Genomic DNA, 24522 nt, shown 5'->3' with positions numbered 1-24522 from the left:
TTGGACTGTCATCTCAGAATCCCCATAATGGTGTTCATTCAGTTTCGATGTAGGGGTACAAAAATCGCTTGTCGTATTTTCTGCCCAAGAGCCACCAAAGTTCTACAGAAATGGTGATATACTGTTATTAGAATAATAACAAAAGGCCAACCATAAAGATGACGTAGATTTATTTTAGTAATATTATTTCAAAATATAAGTTAAATTGTCAATTAAGAACGGTCACTACTTTTTCAACAACCCAATATTTATTAAGATCAATTTAATACAATAATTACCTAGTAAATGGCATATCGGATTGTAGTCATCTAGTTTTTAAAGTTATATGGTGCGTTTCCTTCGATTATCCGCTACAATGGACAGAGCAAACCCTGCGTTCGCTTAGCTATTGAAAATAATCTGCAGTAACTTGAGTTCAAGATCGTTATAATGGAAAGTTAGCTAGCTATCTAAAGGTTTTTATCTAGGAACAAGTTTGAAGTGAAAATTCTAAATAACATGTGTTTGTTATTATATTTGAGAACTTCAACTCAATAATGCTCGTTTCGTGTATACCATTGCAAAGGTCATTGTTTTATCCCCTTATTGTGTAATATAATGTGTTTTAGCTGTATCCGATTTCCTAGCCGAAATACATGTCACAAATCATAGTTTACTGAAATTCGATTATTACAAAAAGCAAAACAATCTCCTTCTATAAAAAAAAAAAAAAAAACGTGCTTTTTCATATAAAACTGTAACTTATCCGAAAATAATCTATTTGTGTCTATAGAACTGTTTCAACTTGGAAGGTACAATCTCGTTTATTTCGAGGCACAATACGTGAATCGCACCTAATTAAATAACAATCACATTTATTCTTTAACTGTTCATTTCTTAAGTTCAACGTCTTAATTTTTATCAAGATTCAACAGAGTTTATAGCTTCTTTAGTTCAACATAGCTTCTTTAACGGGAAAGCTTCAGTGATTATGGCGTGAAGGTTGAAGGCAATTGTATAGAGCTGCTACGCAGGCCTTCGTATGAATAATCCTAGCTCCATTAGTAGCAGAATACTATTAAGTATGCTAAGTTGCACTCAAGCTCTCTTGAAGAATAATCGAAAACTTACGCCATTTAACAAAGCCTTACCCTAGATACCAGATGTAATAAGCGTTGCGCAACTTTTTTTTATGTAGCATTTATGTACTTATTAAAAAAACAAATAATACCAGTTTATTTGTTCACTCTTATATGCCGTAATTCGATTCGAACAGTTAAATATATCTGATGAAACACTAGTTAGAGAAAACACCACTATTGAAGATGTCAAAGACAACAATACGTGTATTCAGCATCGATGCATGAACTTTCTAGCGCGATTTGTTTTAAAATGACCACTTAGAACTTTATTCAATTTTAGAAATTTCCTCTAGGTTATCTCTAGCGAAAAATCTGCTGAAAAATGACTACATAGAAAATAGTTATTTTAGCACAAGTTTATAAGTAATCGCTTGCTGTGAAAATATAGAAAACGTATTTTTTTTTAGTCATTCGTAGGTGTTACGGTGGTTATAAATTTGTGTTCCAGTTTCGCATCGGACGCGCAGTTATATGGGACCTGGCTTTTCCTCTAGGTTCTTATTGAGTAGGTTTAGATAGTTGGTTCTCGCGTGAAAGGTACCTTATTGGTATTTCATATAGCCTGCAGCCCGATGCTACTGGAATTCTACTTCAACGCTAAGAACAGAATGCTTTATCAATTCAGTTGTATAGCGTGCAAGATTCATTTACTTGGAACCCGTCAATGTGTGAGCATTTTTGATTGCGGTCAACATCAAGGCCGCGGGGAGTTCAGGCCAACTGGTAATCGGCTGTCTGTAGTAGATACTTCGGAGCCTTCAACGCTTTAGGCTGTACGTCATCTTTAACTCTAAAAACACGAGAAGTAGGTAATTAAACGAACATTACAGTGTAACACGATGAACTGCGACATCCATAATTCAACGTTTTTAACTTACATAATTCTCATCTACTCTAAAAAAATATACATGGTTTTGGGTAAAAGTGACCCGACCGGCCAACGGCCCTGTGTATGACACGCCCTTGAGCTAGGCAGTCTGAACTATTAGTCTAAATCAGATTTGATCCTTTTACAGCTGTTAAGGTTTTTTAAGCTGTTTTAAGGTTATTTTGCTTAACCGAATACGAATCACTTCCTGCTGTCGGGTGCCATCGAATTAGCCCATTTACATGGGGGAGACATCAATGCAACACGACTAGTATTGGAAATCAATTAAAAGAGCAAAAACTTATCTAAACATCATAACATGTCTTATTAAAGAAGGCGCATCGAACTGTGGTTATACGATTGCAATATTTTACGAAATTGATTAACTGCAGTCCTGGCTTGCATATAACAGTCCTCTAAAGGAGTAGATTACGAAGCGGTCCTGGATTATTCGTAAGGCTAACAGGTATAGGGACATCAACGACTACAGCCCTTCTTAACTATCCAGTAATTATCCAGTAGTAAAAATCGAAAATCAGCTTAACATAAAACAATAACGCTAAGTAGAATTTGTTTAGGGTTATCTAAATTTTTTTTTTTTTCACAAAACGATTTAAAGGATCGCACTGGTGGAATTTCTTCGTTGATAACTTTTGTTGGATACGGTGTAAACGTCCAATCCGCCAAACCAGCGCGGTTTAGCACGAGACTAGCTATCGACATCCACCGGTCGATAAGGGTTGATACTAAAACATATTTTTCATATTTTAACGGATAAATTTAAATAAAAAAAAAACACCGCACGATGCGGTGCGGATCTTACTGTACCATGACGAATTGGTCTATTTGAATATTAATCAAGTTGGTGATTAACATATATCCAACGAAAAAGATGCTTTCAGATGATTACGGCTTTAGAGTCACAAAGCGGTCACTTCTACTTTCGCTGTATCCTGTCGGATCGGCGTGATTTCGTGCAAGGTAGTTTAGGAACAATTCGTAGGACATTCTTTTTGAGTTATGTCAGCAATGTTTATATTAGTCATCCGGCCTAAAATACTAATAGATATTTTTGTATGCCAGCAAACATATGGATCGTAATCCCGTATCAACAAGCCGAGTTGATCACTTTCGAATTCGCCTTGACGAATAGAATAGCTCAGAGAGTAGAAACATCTTTCGTTTGGTTACGAACGGGGCTATTGGGTCAACCTAGATTTCTAGGACATCGTTTCACTCAACATGACACATTTCCTAACGGTAGAGCAATCCAAGCCGTGATTGAGTTTAAAACAAAATGTTAGTCATAAAGATTGTGAAACTCGCCTCTTTTTAGCCCCCTTCCCAAGATAGAATGTTAGAATATATTGCCAAAAAAAGCAGTTCCAAAGGCGTTTCCAGCTACTTAATAACGCTGTGTAATGACCTAGATAATCGGCCCTTTATAACATTTCTCACAGTCGTTCGGAGCGGTAGTATACGAGTGGCTGTAAACTGGGGGTCGCTTTAAAGCTCTAAAGCAGTAATTCTCTTACTTACACCCCAAAAGATGAAATTAGGATGACGATGAGTTACCCCACCAGTCAACTTTGCACTCTTTCAACAACACCTATCTTTTCCTGTTTTGTCCAGTCTTGAATACAGACATGGGCTCTGTGGCGGAACTAGAACTAAAGCAGGAAGGTGTTTTCCATAGGAGGAAAGGACAACAACGACGACATCGAGTCAATCAATCCCATACCCAACCGACAGAACCCGTAGATCGCACCCCGAGCTTCCTCGTTATATACTTCTCATCCTTCCACGCAAGAGCTAACGTAGCTTGTTTAGTCACGCTAGACGCGTCTAAAATGCCACATCCCCAATTGCTCGATTTGAGCTGCCCCCTCCTGTTGCAAGTTGTAATTACAGCAACTCATGTTATTGCCCTCGTTCGCATAGCCACTGCTGCACAGATGAATAGTAGGCATCCAAAACGACTCACCATGATAGGCTCTGATGAAGTAGCAGCGGTAGTTACTACAGAAACAGTAAGAAGCATCAGCAAAAGCAACTGGCGAAAAAACCGGCAGATAGATAGATACACAAATAGAGACATCGACAAGCAATTTTAATGTAGCCGACGTCATCGATCATAGGGTATGAGTACTGCTGCTCTCAGATAGCTTTTAGCTTCAATCGTCGTAACGCCAATCATCGCTGTCTCTACAGTACCGTGTACCGGCATTCTACCAGGTTTGTACGCGTACATCAGGAAGATATAAACGTACCTATACGAGACATGTGCGTACACAGGAGCAATGAAAGACGAAATGTACCGCATCTTCTTTAAGAGTAAACCATAAATGTATTATGTATGGAAATTGCGGACATTTTCTACTCGTATTGGAAAAAAAACTCGTACTGGGACAAGCTAACGCATTTTTTGTATCTGCTTTTTCCGTTTTTCCTCATTATTGTGTCTCTCAATAAGCAATTGTGATTTTTTTCACACATACGTACAATTATTTGCTACCAAAATTCTCCGACTGTAATTTCTAAAACAGTGTTGTCTTTTTAGAGAGCTTTGCAATTATATTTAACGATATATCTCACCGTGAGCGTGCAAATTCTACGCGTAGGCCTTCATTACACGAAAGGTATGAGATACAACGCTCCTATTAAAGACTTCATTAGTTAAACTTGCATTTGCTTCGACAACTTTTAAAGGGGCCGCTCGCTATAAACAGCCCTCTAGTATATGACTTTATACCTAGAAAAAAAACTCTGAAGCAGGCTGACTTATCGAGCAGTTCTATTAGGAACAGCCTAATTTTTAATGAAGAATCGCATAGGCATACGATATGTCATTTGCGTGAGTGCCGACGCTTGCTATACTCAAGTAAGCAAGCAAGAAAAACCCCTTTAGTGAGATGATTCTAACCACCCGCACCCACTTATCCCAAAATACTATCTGGTGACTGCTATAAAAGCGGGTTTTTCGGCTATATAAAAATAGCCTTGATGATTTTTGAACGCGACCCCGTCTACGGTTATACGGGCTTTTCTAGACAGTACATTTCTTTGGCAAATGTCGAGATAGCGCCAATTCGGGAAATTGGTGTATTAGCTAGCTTTATTTCGAGCGGTTCCGGGGCCTAGAATATCGCTAGCGAACGTGTTTTTGATACGCTCTTATTTAACAAAGCTTGACTATGGACCAGATGGAGGCCCGTGGGAAGATCTGTTATGAAACTTACTAAACCTCTATTACCCCTATAAGAAGCTGCCTGAGGTGATTACAGATGGTTCGGTGAGCTATGCAAAGTAATTGTGCGCTTACGCCATCTTTCTGCTCTGAGGGCATTTGTTTCTTCTTTTTATATACATATATAAAAGATCTATCGCGTGAGCTTCACAAGCCCTCGCAATAAATAGTAATATATAAAAGCTTTTTTTTGTTGTAAAGTGTAAACTTCAGATTTTCAAAATGTCCCATTGTCTACTAATCGTGTTTAGCCTGTGATTTTCATATGTATCGTAGTCTCAATGAACATTTGCAGAACTGAACCCACTCCGCCCGCCTTAGCGAATCTGTCTTCTTAAAAAGCATATTATTTTAGATATACGTTTTTAACTATCAGAACCTGCACATGAGTGTTACCGTTAGCGTCACGGTCAGTAGAAACGGTATTTGCAAATGCTATGAACATTAGCTATCTCGGTTTAGACACACCGGAACGGAACAAAGTCAAATGGCCTGCAGGTTGTTCTTCCACGATGAAACCTCAGGCGTTTAGAAGTATCAGTGAAAGGGGAAATACGACTAAGAGCGGAAAAGGCAGGAAAAAAGAAAGCGCATGAAGACTCTCGAACTCTTCCTCTTTTCCAGAGATGAACACAATATAGTCGACTGCCCGGAATGCTACTTCATCTTCGTACCGAGCTACAGAGGCTCGTTGCCCTTCACTTTTCAGGACGACGTAGTTGTACATGGTTGAATAGCTGTGGGGGCATTCCGCAGCAAGACTCTTTCATGCATAGCTGACTTAGGAGATTAAGTGTCAGACAGTAAGAGCAGAGGAGAGCATATAGCACATGTCTACAACAAAATGAAATCTTGGCTTATTAACGGCGGCCAAACCCTGCTATACGCAGAAAGGTTCTACTATAGAATCATGCCTACGATTAAACGACTGGTAAAGCAACGAGTGGTCGCGTGTAAGTAGGACTTACTGCCGCTCGCTGCTAAATCTATTATTTTCCTTATTCGCAATTGTATTTACACATGTATATTATCTTTAATTGATTTAAGACTGGGGAATGGAACGCAGCTTGATAAGCACCGATCATTAGTACCGGCACTGGGCGTTTCAAAGCGGTTCAAGTTAGCCTGCAAGAATAAGATTTTCTTTTTGTATTCATATGTGCAAATTTTGAGCCTGTACAAAACCAAAATTTAGCCGTTGACTAGATTGAGTAGAATTGTGTAAAGTCCTCATTTGAATACTTTTTAAGCCTGTTTGAAGGCAAGGCGTGTATGTGTGTGCTCTGACCGAGATGATTTTGTTGATCTGTGTATTTTGATTTCGTAAGTAAATGTTTCGAGTTTGCTTTAAATGGCTGGTACCGTTCAGCAAAAAACGAAGCGTGTCGACACCCGTTTCCAACGTATACAATTACGCGTTTCGGAGTATAGCAGGCAAACACGTCAGCGCCGCGTCATCACGTGAACGAATGATCTTTTCTACAAAACATAGGAGAATACACATAGGTTGTACGTGGTACAAGAATCACCTCGCTACACTACGACTCACTAAATATTACTTCGGTAGATTTCCTTACATTAAACGTTTGTTACTTATTCTTGTTAATCTCAGACCTTTCCTAAGCGCTGGCCAACGGGCGGACCATGCGGTCTGATCTTCAGTTCCCTTCTTCTATGCCTTCCCTCTTCAACCGCCCATAATTCTCGCTGGGCATTATCGTTTGCATTGTCACTTCATTTAGAAGATGATCATCCTTGGCTTCTGTTTACACATCGTCGGTTGACACTGTTGCTACAGAGCACCCTTAATTTGCTTTTTGTCGTTACTGCCCGTGTGCGCACTCTCTTATTATCGGTGTACAGCAAAAGCTGTGATTTTCTCGTAATATAAGGAAATACGTAGGTGTTTTTTGTGAATTGAGCATGACCTAGCTTTGAAGTTTTAGAGTGTACTCAACAAGTCATTCAGCGGAGAGTACGAAATCTTTAATTAACTTCAACGTAAGGAACTTTCAGGGCGCGTTCGAAAGGTTTATGTTTAACCTTCCAATACAATACAAGTAAATTGTACAGACAGATTTGTATATCTATATGAGCATCATTATGAGAAGTAGTATACGGTACTCACACAAATGTAGCCCTAGTGGCATTCGATTCAACGAGGCAACAGATCCTATCAGGTCATAGGGTCTGTACTATGGCTCAGTCCCACGTGGGACGTCTATGTTAGATTCTTCTTATAACAACCGGATTTAGATGTGCATAAGGCCGCCAATGATCTCAAGTGAAAGCTATAAATACGAGAAGGGATTCGTTTCTTTCCAAAGCGTTCTTACACCCACTGAAAATGTTACGGAAGTTCAATTAATATAAGTACTAGGTAGGGAAGTACACTACCTTTGCCCTCATTCTAACTTACATTCGATAAATAACGTTCGCAAACAACAAAACATCTGAACGTTGTTCCAGTATCAACTTTCGGTGATTTTTTTGTGTTTCCAAACTGTATCGTCTTAAGGCAACCGAATGCAGCTAAAGCCTAAAAAGTTTGAAAACTTCTTCATTCTATTCGATTTTGAATAAAAGGTTATATATATATATATATATATATATATATATATATATATAGGGAAAGGTGGGGCGATACGGACTAACATTTGCTTAACGCTCTTGTTAATTTGACCGGTACCAGAAAAACGAAATGGCATCGGTATATTTATCAGTGACTCTTAAATTAAGTGGTCTAAATTAAACGACTACAATTATATAATTTTCGAAGAAATTTCAGTTGAAGGTATCTATGTTTTTGGCCGGTACAGTCCCACAAGGTGAGATGATATGTGCTAGAGATGAAGCTGTATACTGGCCACTAGTGATTTCTTTCAAGGAAACACTGCGACTATGGCTAGAAAAGACGATGCTTTCTAATCATTTAGCTGTTAAGTAAGGCAGGTGGAAAATCACAATTTGTTTGCAATGATTTGACATGAAGTTTTGCCCTGAAGTATGAAGTCGAGTTTTGAACGGCTCAAGCACTGGCGGCTCTATGCATTGAAAGTATAGTAACGACGTACGCGCCGTTCTTCAAACTTGAATAATTTGTCGTACGATCGTGGCTATGTATAATACGTGCAAAAGTAATTATCTGTGCCAAATAATCGTAATAATCCTAAACGTTGTACATATGTCGGCGACATTATCTTATCGGAACGATGCGTCATGCTACCAAAGTGATTAAAATTTGTTTAAAAGACAGCCTCATTTAACTCGCTCTTAATAACAACGACAGTTGCAAGGGACGTGGAAATACAATGCCTTGCTTCGACTTAATACATAGTCATTCCTATTACTCAGGATTGTACCCGAAGACCTCTGGGAATTTTTTTCTATAAGACAATATCCGCTGTGATACATGCTCGAGATAGAGTGGTTCATACTGTTTTGCCGTGTCCTAACCGCTATGTCCTCCAAAGTGATCCTCTGATAGGGCTTAATATAATAACTTCCATTAAATGTAACTTATTCAGTCTGCTTTTGGAGATGTAGCTCCGAGACAGGCCGAACCGTTGCAGAAATTCAAGCTGGTCGTTTGCTTAGTTTAACATTTGAAAGAAATTCGAAAAAACGTAAAATACTGAAAATATCTCTCATATAGGGTATCATTGAATACTTAATCAAACAAAAATCCAGCAATGCAAGTTGCACTAAGTTTAAAATTAACATTGTCTGATTGAAAAGAACAGAGTGGCCTATCGAGCTTCGCCTTCCCCTCAATAGAATAATATTGGCTAATCACACCATGCATGTAACCCGGTAGTTCAAGCTCAGTAGCTTACTACTAAAAAATTATTCCAAACGATTAATGTACAATTGCACATACGTAGTGAACCCCCTAGAAACGCCTTTTACCTACAGACTGGACCAAATATAAATTAGTTATGGTAGAAGCCATTGACTCTGCGTCATGTATTACCTCTAATGTGCTACGTAACGAAATCAAACTTTACTAATAAATGTAAAACTACACGGTGACGCTCACGTCTATAAAAAAAATGCGCTACCAGAGAATTAGATATCAGCACCACCGTGATAAAGAAAAGAACTTTTCTAGCAAGCTCAAGTTATTATACATTTAATGACTTCATACTGCGGTCAACGCTACGAAGGACCGTTTGACCAGAAAATCGACTATTGCCTTGAGTAGGCTAGTACGTATTGCTTCGTTCAGCCCTAATACAAGCTGTGATGGTTTGTTGTTGGAAACAAGTAAGCTTTGTAGGACAGTATAGTACGAATTTACCCAACAGCGGTAAGATTCATAGATACGAAAACGCGCAATTCAGTGCTGCGAGGAAAAATAAGTCATCTTGTTTAGTTTGATTTTTATAATTCAAAATGTCATCATATCACCTCGTCGACGCCACCGGAACTGGTTTTTCTAGAGCTTTGAGTTTGAGATTGTAGAATCATCTACTCCGCATTCGCCAATTGAAAATCAGCCATTTGCAGCATCTCAGGCAAAAATAGAACAGGCAAAGTCTGGCCCGCCATAATGGGCGATGAGCAAAACGGTACTGCGTCAACCCTCGATTAAGATTTGCAGTTCCAGTTTTGCGCTCATATCAAGCGATCTGATCATAGATGTTACTTGGCAAGCGCCACCATGCGGGTACTCGCATGGTAGAGCGCGTCTCATTGCTAATGCTTGAGCGAACGTTTGTGAATGGACGGCTTGAGAGCCCAGCGATCGAATGATGCAAAAGCTTGTCTATTTAGTATTTCCACTTAGTCTTATGGCTATGCGTCATTTAGCGCATCGAGTCACTTATTATTAGTGGACAAACGAGTCAACTATGTGTGTGTATATGGGCCCTTTCTATCCGATACCTAGTCTTTGACACCGCGGTGACCTTGAGACCGCTGATCCTGCGTAACGGCCGCTTGAATAGGTGCTTAGCATGGGTCTGCAAATGGAGAATGACCAGTTAATATAATAGAGCTACAAGAAACAGGTTATTTGTCACGCTCAAATCGACCCTTTGTAGAGCGTCAAAATTTGCTGGACGGACAACGGTGTGTATAATGAAAAACATTGTTAAGCGGAATAGATTCATCGATTATTCATCGAACGGTCGACACTTTCCTAATCTGGCCTAGCTAACAGGAATACTAAAATCTCACTTAGGAATAGAAGATCAATATGTTGTACGGCGGACAGAAAGGCCATTAGTCCTGAGTGTGTTTATCATAATTAGTCAATGCGGCCGTCCGAAATGAGCTTGGCAAGTGTTCGAATAGATCGCTTTTATATTAGTCGAATTTTGTGTGTGAGTCGTTTAATTTGAAATTGAGTAAGTTGAATGCTTGCGTCAGTGAGGCTTTTGCTTCCGAGGCATGCGGCCTTCTCACTACTTGCGCCTCCGAGAACGCCTAACACGGATTCATTTCGAACTTCATCCTGGCGCACCCACTTTTAGGCAAATTCGATGCTCCTCCACGAAACCTGATGTACTGTCATAGGGCAATTATTTTGTACGAGAACAGGTTTCTTCTCCGCTGGGTCTGAGTATGCAATAGTTAATATTTCAAATAGACATACACGGTTGCAGCAGCTCATCAGGTTGTTTACATAAAATGAAAGCCTTTAACGACAAGTTGCCATCTTCAGGCAGAGTGGACTTGCTCGACGAGATAATAATGGATAAGTAGAACTCTCAAACATATTTTTATTGGCCTGATGGAAGCACTTACGGTGGCTTTACAGTATGTGTTTTTCCCGACTTTCCCTTGGTAAAGTTGTCACAGGCCTAAAAACTGCCAACAGAAGTTGCTCGGACAAGAAGCACCGTCATCTCAAATAGACATAGTTTATCAGCTGAACTCGAACGGCAACTCATGAAGCATAAACTCTGTTCAAATGTAACCAACGGTTAGACTATAATCATATACCGGCGACATTGTTCCTACGAATCACTTCATCAAAGGTAAAAACGAACCAGCGGAAAAGCGTTTATTCCAACTAAACACGATGTCTTGACCGCACTAAAAAACAGTCGACTATAGTATGGATCGAGAAACGGCCGTAGAGCGCTGTGAAGGTTGTACCGGCGGTTAGGATATGCGGGTCTAACTTTGTTGCATATGACACCCAACGTATCTTCTGATATTTCTAATCATACAGATGGCACTGATAAGGCTTATATGCGAATTTGCATGACGTCTTACGAACGCGTAAAGAAAATTGATCCCACATAAAAATTGTGTAACAGCTCCGATATAAACGAATTAGGGTTCATGTATAGGAGACGTTGCATTTTAAGGTGCTTTAAAAAATCGTTCGGCCGAGTCGAGAAGAACTTCCATCGTCGTGTTATATCCGAAAGGTACCATTATAGGGCGACAGCTTTGAGAGAGCCGAATTAATACCTTTCAGAATAGCTAGCTCAGGCCGAAAAAGTGGTAATATTTCTGATTTTAGGCCCGTAAGACTGTCTGCAAACGTATGCACTTTTCGTTTCGTATTAGGGGGCAGCTGTCTGAACAAGTACTAAGTATAAACATCGATATTTAACATTATTTTTATTCTAGTGTTCTCTATCCAACATGCATTTTGTCTGAATGATGCGCAATATACGAATTACGGCGATGCTACAATATATCGCTTCCGTACGATCATGCTAATAATACAATACCATGGATATATGCATCCTCATGAGCGTGATAACGACATCGCCGATAAGCCAGTTCCTACAGAAATTGCAGGATAGATTATTTCGCTTCTGTATTGTATGCCGGTCGGAGGAATATGTCGAACTAGACAAAACTCAAATAAATCACCCTCTATATATTGCCGTTCACCCAGTAACGCGGAAGAGTAGACATTGACTCCTGCTCAATGTGACGATGTACCAGGGCCCACTGCGAAAGACTGGTGACTGATAAGGAAGTAAGGAAGGGATGTCAGTGAAGCCATATAAATTTGTAGAATTTCTGAAACACAGCTTCCAGTTATTGATATGCATCGAGCAAAACGATCCAATATGGCTGAAAGTTAAGTACAAATAGATAGACATCTCGCCCTGAACGATTCTATTGGCTATAGGGCCCTAGGCGCCTGAGGCCAGCGGTGCTAGAATCGTAACAATCCAGCCATTTTGGAATTCTATAGCGTGAAGCTACAACGTGAACTGAACAAGGGAATGCTTACATACTAGAATATTTTTCAAACTTCTAGTACTTTTATCGTTTCATAGGGCGCTAAAGCTAGCTGAACCTATAATACGTTAGGAGAAGAAAAACACTTATGTATGTAACTGGCGTTTATAGAAAACTTCATACGATAGTACGACCTCTATTAAAAATGTGACTAGGAAGGTTTGCGGCCAATCACTCTTAAGTAGGCTCGTCAATATCTACCATCAAATATTAGCCAAATTTAAGAGAGCAATGAAAACAAATTTTAGGCTGTAAGTAAGTCCTGAGACAAGAAAAAAATAGGTTAAACTCTGCGATTGTCGGTGATTTGACGTGAATTAAAAATATATACAAGAGCTTAGAGGTGTATCTGATACCAAGTAAATCAGAGTCGAATTTTGAAATGTTCGAGAAGGCTGAACACGCATCCCATGGACGCGGAAGTGATACTTTGTCGATCTTCACCCGTTGCATTTTCATTCCTGGAACTGGCTGCTTATAGACAATACATCCAACCTAGCTACCAATTTAGCCAGACAATAGAGCTCCTTTAGCGAAAAACGTACTTAGCAGAATATAGGTCCAGGGGTACTCGCATCGTACTAGACGGGACTACATACAGCGTCCGTAGGAAAGGAAGGTACAAAAGACTGCAGCTGTTAACAGATGTTTTTGCACATCTCATTTCGGGTTTTCCATGAAGTCTGAGCCCCATACACGCTGGCGACAGCTTTATCCACATAAGAGTATTTGCTTCAGAGCGAGTACATAGTGCAGCAGTTGCTTCTAGATCACCGTCATCATCTGTCAAACCACTTGTGAAGATGCTAGACCCGCTGGTAAACAATACCGAAATATTGAAATAGAGCAACGGTTGAGGCATGCATTTTTCAGCGTGTTTTAGGAAATTTCTTTATGTGAAGAGAATTACCCTTACTTGCGTGACAGATAAGGGCGGTCGCTTCCAGGTCGAACCTAATCGGGTGGCTATTGGGAGCACCGATTACTTAATGAGTATTGTCTAAAAGTATTGAAGAACTACTACGTTAGTCAAAATTTTCATGCATAACGATGAACTCGATCTATTAACCTATCTTCAATAGCAACGAAATAGGTCACAACAAAATAATAAAGACACACAATTAGTGCAGGTCTATTAGTAATCACGTAAACCCTTTCTTCAATAGCATATCATCTATGTTTTTGCGATAATCTTCTGAAGAATAATCCAATATCCTTTTTTTGATGCCGGTGTTTTGATATAATAAAATAGAATTGCATTTTATAAAAACAATACTGCCCATTGGTGCTCTCGGTCCGTTGTACAATTAGTGTCGTTGGTCGTTGGGTTAAAATTGGATCTTTGAGGTAGATTTAATTTCAGGACAAAAATGAGACTACGCTGAAACCTGGGTGTTTTTATATATTTTACTGATTAACTCTTGAATTGATATTCATAGATATTCTTATATTCATATATATATATATATATATATATATATATATATATATATATATACTCAAGTTTTTTTTATGGAGGCTGCTTTGAGCTTATGCATGTCAGCTAAAAAGTACGGCATGTCCAAAGCTGCGCGATCGCACGCGATGTATGGAGCAGACTTTGGCCTATCATCTAACGATCGTCACCACAGGTAAAAAAATGGTACAATATTGTAATAATACACAAACACCTTCAGTTTATCGGTTCACCTTTTAAACGTGTATCTATCTAAGTCTACCTACTAGCCAACACTGCACCGTTATTTCGTTTTAATTACAACAAACGCGCACCCTGCTCAATGCTCTACCGGAATCTATAAGAGATTGGTCTCTGTTTGATAGATCGTCGTGTAGACACAGAAACACACACATGCAGAAACGTACACACAGGCGTTTACGAGCAGTCCAGAAAAAATGTACATATTTTTATACAAACAAGACAGCAAGCTTCGATGGTGGCATTCCTAACGACTAGTGCGGAGCTAGTGGCAGCATCGTCGGTGACCTCAAAGTAAATGCAGCCATGTAACAGCTGGGTGCACTCCTGTTTAGCGCTTATTTCGCCTTTCTTTTGCCCGGTGTTCGCTCTGGCTCGTAGTTCACCGACAATCATCTTCAGACTTACATGGCTCAGTTCCAGGCTCTTCGGTAAGAAGCAGACGACCGGTGGGCTGAGGGCGGTGGCGGCAAGAGGGAGGAGTTGCCACTGTTTTTGCTCACAGCCCTGCCGACAAATATGCACGATGACCAAGGCCTCCTAAGGCTAGGACTTGTAGCCCTGTGCAACCCACAATGCAGCGTTTCTAAACACGCTTGTCGTTTGTGTTCACATTTTACTAGCCACACATACATAAGTGGTCTGCCGTTTTGCTGAAAGACATCGTGTTTTCTGAGTTCTCTGTGCAGCAAGTTCTGAGACCGGGTAGAATCCTCGAGGCTACTTTAGGATCCGCTAGTCCGCCAGCCAAGCAGCTAGCGTGAGGTTTGATTTATCGAGAATCTAGTCGAGAGTAGGTGGGAAGAGGCTCGTCTATCAGAGGGTTCTTCCAGTCAACGATTTCAAAGATCGCAATAGAAGCTAGCTTCTTTATATGGGTCATAATGTCAAACCACCTAAAGTGTCAGGTGGCCTAGAGACATTAGTAAACATGGCAGTAGGGGCAGTAACTTCAGGAACGAAAGCAGTATCAGTAGCAGTGATTTCCATTTGAACTTTTCTAGAGGGAATTTCGTTCTGTGAAAAACCATTGTGAGTGGAACGCACGCCAAGTTTCTTTCAAAAAGTTTAAAAATACATGCCCCGACAAGGTCCTGACGCACCTGACCTAGGTCTCGGAAAGTTCTTCTAGACAACTAGACCACATTGAAGAACTCCACTAGTTACGTTGGTGTTGGTTGTGATAAAGGCAATAGCATGCCTGTTATAGCGCTTCTATTACTTTGCACTCGTGTCGCCAGAAGCGACCTTCAAAATCTTCGTTCTTCACTCCAACGAAAATAGGCTTCTTCGCCAGTGTTGTCGTTGCAGTGTTGTAGTATGGTATAATTTTTTTAGTCGATAGTAAAATCCGAAATTTTGCCACGAAAAAGGCAATATGGCGAGAGGACAGAAAGTTCTGCTAGTGATGGTTCATATGAAAAAAAACTTTTGCGAATGGAACACGCAAATTGTGTGAAGTTTATATAATAAGAAACATATAATAAATATGTTATGTCAAATCTCTAACGGACTCGATCCTTTTGCTTGGAATTCGAAATTAAGGTCGTAAATCAATGGCAGCCGTACAGCTGGTGATAGCTTTTGGAGCCTTCTTTTAACGGTCCGAAAGGAGCTGGCTCCTGTTAGCCCTCTCGCCTCTCTTCCCATTTGTGATATGCACTGCTTGGGGCAATGCAGATTTCAATCATTGCAGTTGCTAGGAGAGGGTCATTAAGTTGTCTGCCGGCATGTCTACGCATGTATATATAGGAGGGTAGTAGGGCCTTTATCTGTGCAAAGAGTTTCAATGTTTCTTCGCTACCCACTGAAAGCAAATTTTAGATGGAAACCGGCGTTTAATGAATAACAGAACAATAGGAAGGTTGTTTCCTTTAAAACCTATTTTCAAAGTGACCCTTTTAGGATTTTTTGGACAGTGGAGACATAACCAAGTGATTGCCTAGTGGGAAAATCGTATCAACTGTGTTAGTGTGCCCAATTAATAAACTGTTAAATAAATGGTCCGTTAATTATGTATCCTAAAAGCAATACATCCAGTGTTCTACTCGAATCTCTCACCGAGCGCTTCCTTGCCCTTTTTCGAAAATTCACGTATCATAAACTGAACATAAATAGTGTTATAAAATTCACCCTCTATAACTTCTTTGCGAACGACTCTTGAAGTGCTAAAGTTACTAAGCTGCTACAAATAAACGCCCCTACGAATTCCACGATTATAGCCCTCCTTTGATGGAGATTACTTTCAGGTTTGCTGTTGAACGTGCTCTCCTGTTGCTTAAATAGCTGCTAGGTAAACTTTTCTGGACTGGTGCTTTTCTCTGAGAAAAATATTTCTTTCTTTCGACTAACCGTGCGAAACAGGGGCCATTACGCAAACTAGGTATATTTGCTCCGGGCGGGTTAGTAAGCGTATGCGGTTGCATGCTTTGCTATTTCATTCGGACCTTATTTACTTCGTATCGATACGGCCGAATAGGATTTATTCCTCAAAGCGTTTTCTCCGTTGATAAAGCGTGTCCTTGATAGAAAATACCTATTTTGTAGCCTGTACCTCTAAAATCAACAGACGACACAAATGACATATTCCCAGGGACATTTGTCATAGGAGAAGCAATAATCAATTGCCTTTATGCTACATACATCACTATTCAACTGTCAACTCCTCTATTTCAAACGAACGCGGGTTTTCCGAAATACAAATTCATATCATCGTCATATCGATAATTAAAGTTTTGAGCCCTATAATTTCACCAATGAAGCAATGAACAGGGTGCTATAAAAGCTGATGACTATTCTCATATTTAGTACCTCATATAATTTCCCGTATTATAGAGAGTAAGTTGATTCTGCACCGGCTAAAGCTTATAAAAATATATGACCTGATATAAAGGCATACGCTTTGATGATTGTCCATGCAATGGTGCAATAGCAACGTGCGTGCCTATTAGGTTCAGTAATATTTAAAATCGTCCAGGTTCGGAAGTAGGTGTAGATACATCTTATTTTATATTGGGAGCAAGCCATCTAAACCAATGCTTAACTGCAGTATCGGACGCAACGTATTAGGTACAATTGGTAAAAGATCTCTTTTCATTTCCGCCAAATTTCTTTAATACAGACCAAATCCCAAGCGTTACAGAAATGCCACCCAGAAGGTGTTTTGCAGAAGATCATCATCTCAATCTAAAGCGTAATAATTGATATTTATTTGCAGTGAGGTCATACTCCGTGGCTATCATCTGTCAGCTAAGAACGGGTAAAATGCACTCGGTCCTTTTTCCCTGCGAGATCAACAGGTAACATGGATCACGTAGAAACGACTAAGCAATTTTTCTTAGTAAGCGTAGCTCAAGGTCCATTTGTTGTATACGCAAGGCTTACTAACTGGAATGAGCTAACGACATGTTTACCATTTACTCACTCATTAAATGGAGACTGGGCTTTCTAGGTAACACTAAGTAGCAAGCCATTTCCAAGTCTAAACGCCTCGCACCCAGTTAAATTTAGGATGATATATATATACATTGCTTGTTTGTCATGGTACTAAACGTAGACCCTGATCTGTCGGTTTTTTATATATCATCTATGGGTTATATATTTGATCTACTCGTACGGTGAAGATGCAAATTTAAACAAGTGAACATTTATATTGGGGGCACAGCTGAACCTACGTAGACAATTATTTAAATATTGAAACAAAAGCAAAGACTGGGTCTGAGTAAAATGCACGTAATAAATTTTGCTAAAATAGGACTCAGGTTAACCGGGTAGACGAGTAGGCTCTTGATCGGTGCTTAGCATTTTACAGGGGCTATAAATATGCGAAACGTGTATGACGTGACTTAATCGTTACTTATATGATATATGAGGCCCGTCAGCCTCTGTATCTACCCATCTGAGGCGCTGTCATCTCCGTCGCATTGGTAGATATTTTTGATTATACAGTTACTAGACGTAGTATCGCTGACGGCTTTTCCGCCGCTTAGCAAAGTTTTCTCTGTGATATACGAAACAGGACAAATTTCTATATTTTTTTTGCGTTCAACAGCAGCAGAGTCACACCGCTATGACACGATAGTAACATGACTGGAATATATGACCTTACCAGAAGTATAAGGAAAAAAAACAGCCTTGCATTAGATAAATCAACTATAATTATTTAGCAGAAGCCAGTTTACATTCGAAGTATGTGTAGATTTGTGGTTTACGCCATTGTGGTTGAAATAATTTTTTTTCCCAAGTGCCACCCACATAAGAGAGCAAACACACACACACACACACACACACACACACCCCACGTTTTGCATGATCATTTCGCCTTCGGAAAACATAAATAAGCAATACGTAACAAATATAATGAAGCTCTGAGCAGCTGCTATGCTTCACACATTGTGCCAGCTATTACGATTGGTCCTGTTTTGAACAGGAATCGATATTTTGTCGATACAAAACCTAATGCAACACGGTTATTTTTGCTTCTCTGTTTTCCTTGGTTGCATCACTTTTTCTCGTTACTCATCTGTCCCAGCTCTAGCTTGAATGAAGTATACCGAAAACTATAATGGGTGCATTACTTCTGATTGATGTTACGCTGATTCGGCAACGCTGAGCTAGCTACGTAGAGGCCGTGTGGCCACCCTAATTCAACGCCTAGAGCATTATCATAACTATTAGAACTGGTGCTTTCCTGTGAGCAGTAAGGAAGATCTTCAAGGGAGGGATTACGTTTGAGGGAAGCTATTTTTTTACAATACCAACCTTTTTATTGGCTGTTATTTTATTAATATTTTTGTTTCTGAAACGATCGCCGGGGCTACTTAAATCAACGACTGTGTGTTAGCTGTGGTTGATAATATTGATTGATATTAGGTAAATTTGATGGACAAGCATCATTATAGCTACTTCGGACTTCCGTGCAAACTTCACTCACGACATTTTTACTTTACTCACCCGTGAACGCCGACGAAGAAAAGTGTATCGTCTGGAAGAACTTGTCGCATTTTACCGTTTAAGAGCATTCTCTGAAATACTGCATTTTTCCGCCCGTTTTCAATACTTGTAACCTACTGAACGTACCTTAGAAGGATGCTAATTAGTTGATTAAGCGGATTTTCAAAATGCAATAAAATCATCGTTTGTTTTATAAGTGCAGAGCAATTAAAATCTTCAAATCCACAAAATGGATACTACCAAAAAACCATAATGAGATATTTTTTTTTTTGAAAGCGTATGGTAAAACAAGACAGAATGAAGAAAATCATCTCTCCTAGAGATTTGTGTTAGGTGGAACTATTCTCAGGCTCGAAGTGTCTTCTAAGGCATTTTTCGTAGAGAGAAATTTGACGATTTTTCCCTTTGACAAACAAAGTCGAAGCAACGATTCGACTGGATGGAGAGATCTCCGAATGTTTCTTTAATGCCTCTGCTTCGGTTACTATTTATTGTGGCAGTCATTTTTCTGTCACGGTTCATGAGCGATGACAAAATCGTCTGATAGCTGAATGCTCTGGTGTAGAAATACAAACAAAAAGGCGCCACTGTCATTTTCGAAAACTTATAGTGCGTGTTATCGTTGAATGTTTCTTATCGATCTACCGAGAAATCTCAAACTAACTTTAATTGCAGCGAGATTAGAAGGTGAACTATTATTTTATAGTTTCAATCGATCAATTTCTCAGGTCTAGTCATTACGTTTATTTGTGTGTAGCCTTTGGTTGTACTTCCAGTTATTTGAAAGGAAAATGTTGCCTAACGCGCATATTTATTTTTCTTCGGTAGCAGCTGTTTGACCGACGACCGCGGGCAATCTACATTGAGATAGACAAACCTTGGTGACTCCTCGTTAAAACACTGGTAAGACGTGTTTTGTACAGCGGAATCTGTTTTACATCCAATAAAAGCCCATCTATAATTCCGCATCGAGCGCAGCTAAACGCACAAATGGTCCACTTCTGTTTCGCTTATCGCACCAAAACCTAACGCAGACGGTTAAAACATAAGTGGTCTTCTGTATTTGTGATCATTATTATGTTCATTACAAGCTACCACTTTCTAAGAATGCACAAAAAACACATGTAGCACTCGAAGGAATTATTATAACAAGAATAATAGTAAATTACTATGCATTCAGGTGCATGCCTTTTGGGTTACGCACCAGCCCGGTCTGATTAGCTACATCTATTAGTAGACAAGCTAACATAGGTTACCTTCGAGTGGAGGGCAATCCATTTTTAGAGTGATCTGTTAGAAGAGGTTTCGTAATTATGCCGTCTCTCCCCTTTCACTTCTCTATATATATATATATAATCCTCTGGACATTGGGTTTTCTTCGCCGGTGATATCTTTCTATACACCCCATATGCTTTAGAGGATCTATTCTCTCGTTTTTCCGTGGGCCAATTATTCTCAGCCAGTGACCAATGCTTCAACCGCTATTCGGGTCGCTTTCTCCGTCTACCCAATAGATGTAAAGTACGGTTGAGCAGCCCGTAGACTACAATTGCGAGTCAACTTTGCCCATATCCCCATGACTCAAACGTCCTGCTTGGCCCGTTCGTGGGATTCGCGGATCGTTGTTACCAAATGTCGCGTCTGCTGCCGATCATCTAGAAAGGCAAAGCTCCGGAAAGGCTGTAAGGAATATAGAAAAAAAAAAAGTAGGGAGTTGTTCCGAGCAGGCGATGATAGAACAAATCTAGCGGCCATCTTATGTTTAGCAAGCATGAGGCAACAACGTGAAAAGGAGACGCAACACGTTCAAAACAAGAATGAATAGAACTATGCATCCATGCAAGATGGCATACGCTGATGAATTTTGAAAACATATACTGGAAAATTGACCAGGAGGGAACGGCAAACATGGACTTCACCTGACCTTCATACGGTCCAGCATGTAACTACGCTTGACCTAGAAATTAAAACATTCTGCAGATACGAGTAAGAACGTGTGTCGTTTGCTAATCATTCGTAATCACTATATCAATAATATGTGTGATGTATAGGAAATAGGAAAGCGGGCCAGAAAGGGTTGCCGGATCAAAATCATAGCCACGGACCGGGTTGAATGGACCAAAAAAAAATTCTAGACGAAGTCGAGACTTGGCATTTCATCATCATCCGGCTGTATTCCACATCTCGTGTGTTTATTGCTGTTTTTATTAGTACCTGTATTGCTGTTGTTAAGATCGGAACATGCGCAAAGGTACCGTAAATAATGAAACGGTTTGTCTTGACAGACTGTCGGGAAGCGTTTTGTACAGTGGCTCTTTGTACAGTTTGTCCGCAAAAATATCAGATATCGAGAACTTGATAATGTCGACTTAGTACGGCAGACTTCCGTTTGAATAGCGGCTGTTTTACATGGCGGAAATTACGATAGTGCCCCAAAAACGTTTATTAAACAACACATGTGACCGAACGTAATACATCCATAATTGCATCCACATTTTGACTCTGTACAATGCAGCTGCAAGTGTTGCAGCAAAGATAGCGCGGCTTTGGGGGCGCAGGCCTCCAGTAACAGGGTTTATCTACGATTTTACATGTAAAGCAACATATAACATGAAAACTTTGTCCGTGTGAAGATGTTCGAGGCTTAACAAAGTTCAAATAGAAATTTTGTCAGTTGTAACTAGAAAAGACCATATCTCATAGTTAGTTATTACCAGTCTAGCTAGAGCGAAGACAATCCGTGTAGTGTTTTGTTGCGTCTTATGACGTGGGTTTTGAATGGCCCATATACTGGCACATTCTGGCTTACGTAGCCTCATTTAGTCCAATATGTTCCACCTATTTATTTGAAAAGGAACATCGCTTCACAGGACTTGAGCCTACGCTGCCTGACATTTTACATCTTATCGAGTATCAACAAAGCATTAATGTACGGTTTTGGAAAATCTTCACACGAGTGAATCGGAGCGTACATTTTTTTCTATCTAACTAGAAGTCGTAATTGCTGGAATACTCCCTTGGATAGTTTCCGTTTCCCAGTCAATTCTTACATGAATATACAATATGTTCGCAGGATGCAAGCTTTGCTCTTGAGCAGATCTTAAAAGAAATTCAAGTCGCCATGGAGCGAGCTAGACACCAAAAAGCGCCTGCTGTCACCAAATCTATCGTTTAGAAAATTTTTTTCCAAATAAAAATTGGTCAATTTTATCGGCAGTATACATCGTAAAGGTCCGTTGCGGAGCGCCGTCCTCTGCAATGTGCATTGACCGCTTTCTAGCTGCCCAGATATAGATGTTGACTATGTGTGTTATAGTATCAAAAAGCCCGGCACATTATTGGACATTTCTAATACTAGTTAGTTACTATCTGTTCGTTCGATTGAGTTCGATCTTTTCAGCATCTAATGTATGCTCTGATGCGATGTGTGCAGTATGAGAACAAGGATTTGGTGGTCCATACGATTTGTAATGCTTGCGATGGATGCGAAAAGCTCACGTGACGTTCGCGCATGACAATTACATGTATAGACTTGCGTTTTGTTGCAACAGTGATGCCATAGACGCATTAAGCCTAAACACAGACACGGTAGAAATGCCTACTTCGCTTCAAGTTTACCTATGTGCCTTTGCATCTTCTCAGTCTACCAGCACACATATGTGGATGCATAACAGCGCACTCACAGTCAAATTTAAGCTAAGAACTAGGGTCATTACCAATTGAAGTTTAGGGTGGGATCGAATGCCCTATAATGGTGATGTATAGCTTATGATTTACAAATTCACATAATTCTCAGGTATATACCGTATGCGTATAGTAAATGTTTGAGTCTTGTCTACAACCCTAACAGCGTAGTGAGCTGCGTTGTTTTCTTATGCATATGTATAGGTTTATTATAAATACTAATGAGGTGTCGCTTGCAGCCCCTAAGGGTGGTAGAAGTATATTGCGTTTGTATTCTGAAACATCTCTGAACCCACTCAGCGAGCAAGATGGCGAACAGAACGAATGACTTTTGTGACGCTGCTACGTACTCCTTCCTCTCTGTCTAGCTGCCCACTTTTTATTGCAAGTCGCCCGTTGGCTATGAGATATGGTGCGCTTTCATACGATACGATAATCAAACTTCTCCGTAGTCCATCCGGCAGCTGTTACAGCAGTATTGCTTCCTTCTCTCGTACGCCCTTGTCGTACGAAGTACAAAAAATTGCTCAAATCCTAGGGATTACTGTCGACGTTTCCTTGGACAGAAAATCTCTCCATCGAAAGATGCACCGAAATCTAAAAATTGTGACGGAGCGGCTATTATATAACGATCTCGTGATGGGCGATGAAATTTATGAAACACTTACTAACTATGGAATACTGCCGTACACACCCGGGTCGAGTGGATGCCGGGTTTCTGAAACGCTGGTTTGGCTGAATACCCAGCCCTTCGTATCATGCTGTTACTGCTGATTCTGTGGATATAATATGCTATTACAATAGAATCGACGTAGTTAGGATTCAACGACGCGTTTAATTATAATGTACCAATTAAGACTCCTTCTATGTGCCATGTGACCAATGTACTTCTAGGCGAGATAAGTGAAATAATTCTCACAGTTTCAATGGTAGAATATTATCTATTAGTTAATCACTATCTTACCGCCCGATCGATATAATCAGGCAGCGAATAATTAGGTATATTTGCTTGGGATCATCGTACGACTCCGAGTAAATAACAGACATCAGATACGACTGAGAATCACCGTAAGGTTGGTACCTATGTCCGATCGAAGTTCATCATGTAACCTAGCCACACAAATATGCATAAGGGAACAACTACGCTGTTAGGGTCGTAGATAACAAATGCGTATTTACTTCAAGACTCAAACATTTACTATACAATTATGAAAATTTGTAAATGATGAGGGTGATTTATTATCAAAATTTTTAGAAAAAACGACAGGCACACGTAATTGCAGTCTGAAAAACGTTCGCCACTATTTAGTTTGTAATTCAAATCTAATAATAACAATAGATCATTACGTTAATTAAAGTTGGCCTTTACCAATACTTCGTTATCCAAATAAGTTAGCGTGATCAAGCCGTTTCATTACAGGCGAAATTAAAGTTGACAGTCAATAGTAATAACGATAGAAAACGTGCATAATTAATTTGCTTTTCACAAAAAAAAAAAGCATTAGAGGACGACATTTCAGGCTGTTTCGACAATGGTTTAGTACGTTACTTCAACATGTCGATTTTTTTTTCTGTTTTTCCTCCTATTTTTTCGGTAGCGCTCTGTTTACGTGACCCAAATTTTTCCCTTGCACTTTAATGCCAACACTCAGCCAGATCGAATATTATATCCTTTCTAAAATAGATGGCAAAGATACACAATTCAGGAAGAACTGCAATTCATTATATATGCTCCTCA

General features: G+C 39.7%; 1 protein-coding gene and 1 long non-coding RNA gene across 7 annotated transcripts in view; one reads left to right on the top strand and one right to left on the bottom strand.

Annotated features, from left to right (window-relative positions):
• Positions 1–226: 226 nt before the first annotated feature.
• On the bottom strand, positions 227–3248 carry LOC147757216 (uncharacterized). The gene is made up of 2 exons (XR_015320510.1): positions 2813–3248; positions 227–1911 (listed from the first exon to the last, which is right to left on the bottom strand). It is a non-coding gene; the product is annotated as an uncharacterized LOC147757216 (long non-coding RNA).
• An 11452-nt stretch (positions 3249–14700) lies between these two features.
• Gat (sodium- and chloride-dependent GABA transporter) overlaps positions 14701–24522 on the top strand; it is a 60791-nt gene continuing 50969 nt past the window's right edge. Inside the window, exons 1-3 of one of the 6 annotated variants that reach the window (XM_086979436.1) lie at positions 14701–14912; positions 17365–17446; positions 19932–20003. The gene's annotated coding sequence lies outside the window, so the exon portion shown is untranslated. Of the gene's footprint in view, positions 14913–15928; positions 16151–17364; positions 17447–19931; positions 20004–24522 lie in introns of those variants that run through there. The other 5 variants (XM_086979433.1, XM_086979438.1, XM_086979434.1 and 2 more) reach the window with 5 other exon arrangements.

This window comes from Varroa destructor, unplaced genomic scaffold (assembly GCF_002443255.2).
Source record: "Varroa destructor unplaced genomic scaffold, Vdes_3.0 BEIS01000002.1, whole genome shotgun sequence".
Classification (NCBI taxonomy): Eukaryota; Metazoa; Arthropoda; class Arachnida; order Mesostigmata; family Varroidae; genus Varroa; species Varroa destructor.
Note: the sequence above shows the minus strand (reverse complement) of the source record. Positions and strands in the feature narration are given on the sequence as shown.